This window comes from Anopheles coluzzii (assembly GCF_943734685.1).
Source record: "Anopheles coluzzii chromosome X unlocalized genomic scaffold, AcolN3 X_unloc_29, whole genome shotgun sequence".
Taxonomy (NCBI): domain Eukaryota; kingdom Metazoa; phylum Arthropoda; class Insecta; order Diptera; family Culicidae; genus Anopheles; species Anopheles coluzzii.
This window is the reverse complement of record NW_026054457.1, coordinates 52,501-55,000: the sequence shown is the minus strand read 5'-3', so window position 1 is coordinate 55,000 and position 2,500 is coordinate 52,501.

Here is a 2,500-nt window from a genome sequence, read left to right as displayed (position 1 = left end):
ATCTCGAATACTAAACGTCGCAGATGGGTGTCGTAGAACAATTTTAAGTTCGTCTAACGATTCTACATCCGATTCTGGATAGTGGTTTTTCGACCACTTTTCAACATTTTGTGACACCCCGAACCTAGGGGCAGCTCCCTAGCTTTTTTCAAAAATGTGCACCGAACGGGCCAGAGAGCTCGAGTAGTCGAAAATTTTTTTTTTTGCTAAAACCCCTCAAAACGTGTCAGGAACGCACCCTAGATGATGAAAAGTGCAACCAGAATGTCAATCGACAACATGCCCGGGGGTACAAATTTGCTCTACGCGTCCCTAGGTAGGGTACTTTTTCATACAAACATCAAAGTGTACGGTGCACACAGTGCGCGGAACAAAAATTGCTCGGTCAGACCTAGGACGGGCCATATCTCGAATACTAAACGTCGCAGATGGGTGTCGTAGAACAATTTTAAGTTCGTCTAACGATTCTACATCCGATTCTGGATAGTGGTTTTTCGACCACTTTTCAACATTTTGTGACACCCCGAACCTAGGGGCAGCTCCCTAGCTTTTTTCAAAAATGTGCACCGAACGGGCCAGAGAGCTCGAGTAGTCGAAAATTTTTTTTTTGCTAAAACCCCTCAAAACGTGTCAGGAACGCACCCTAGATGATGAAAAGTGCAACCAGAACGTCAATCGACAACATGCCCGGGGGTACAAATTTGCTCTACGCGTCCCTAGGTAGGGTACTTTTTCATACAAACATCAAAGTGTACGGTGCACAAAGTGCGCGGAACAAAAATTGCTCGGTCAGACCTAGGACGGGCCATATCTCGAATACTAAACGTCGCAGATGGGTGTCGTAGAACAATTTTAAGTTCGTCTAACGATTCTACATCCGATTCTGGATAGTGGTTTTTCGACCACTTTTCAACATTTTGTGACACCCCGAACCTAGGGGCAGCTCCCTAGCTTTTTTCAAAAATGTGCACCGAACGGGCCAGAGAGCTCGAGTAGTCGAAAAATTTTTTTTTGCTAAAACCCCTAAAAACGTGTCAGGAACGCACCCTAGATGATGAAAAGTGCAACCAGAATGTCAATCGACAACATTCCCGGGGGTACAAATTTGCTCTACGCGTCCCTAGGTAGGGTACTTTTTCATACAAACATCAAAGTGTACGGTGCACACAGTGCGCGGAACAAAAATTGCTCGGTCAGACCTAGGACGGGCCATATCTCGAATACTAAACGTCGCAGATGGGTGTCGTAGAACAATTTTAAGTTCGTCTAACGATTCTACATCCGATTCTGGATAGTGGTTTTTCGACCACTTTTCAACATTTTGTGACACCCCGAACCTAGGGGCAGCTCCCTAGCTTTTTTCAAAAATGTGCACCGAACGGGCCAGAGAGCTCGAGTAGTCGAAAATTTTTTTTTTGCTAAAACCCCTCAAAACGTGTCAGGAACGCACCCTAGATGATGAAAAGTGCAACCAGAACGTCAATCGACAACATGCCCGGGGGTACAAATTTGCTCTACGCGTCCCTAGGTAGGGTACTTTTTCATACAAACATCAAAGTGTACGGTGCACAAAGTGCGCGGAACAAAAATTGCTCGGTCAGACCTAGGACGGGCCATATCTCGAATACTAAACGTCGCAGATGGGTGTCGTAGAACAATTTTAAGTTCGTCTAACGATTCTACATCCGATTCTGGATAGTGGTTTTTCGACCACTTTTCAACATTTTGTGACACCCCGAACCTAGGGGCAGCTCCCTAGCTTTTTTCAAAAATGTGCACCGAACGGGCCAGAGAGCTCGAGTAGTCGAAAAATTTTTTTTTGCTAAAACCCCTCAAAACGTGTCAGGAACGCACCCTAGATGATGAAAAGTGAAACCAGAACGTGAAACGACAACTTTGTTGGGGGTACCCTTTTTACTCTACGGGCCACTAGCTTAGGCGCGCCAACAGCGCTTTCCTCTCGGGTTCCCATTTTTTGCCCTCCTGGGATTATGATCATTTACTCATTGCCTACTATAGGGAAGGTACCTTGCTCCGAGGTCAAAAATGAAGATTTCACCAAATCGTAGTTTTAACCTCTATTTAGTCGTAGGAGCATGGTTTGCAGTGTCCGTGGGTCATATAAGCCCCCGTTTGGGTCATACGTCCCCTCCCCGATGAAAATCGTCATATGACTATAGGCCGAACTTATGAAGCAAAAGTGGTGTCTGGTGGGTTCTGCCGATGATCTTAACCTATGATTTTGAGTTTCCACTCTTTCAAAACGTTTCCTGGAGCAGTACATCACGGGTCTACGGACCCAAAGACTTCGTTGCGATGGTTTCAAGCATAAAAGTTGTAACAGTTAAGGGTTTTTAATACGCGTTCATTAAATCATTGCTTGAAACTAAGCTTCGTTGTCTTTAAACTCTGCAAGACCAATCGAACTTCTTAGGGAAACTCGAAGCATTCACGCTAAGCTGGTGGTGCAGGGCACATAGCGTGATGAAACCGGGTTTCC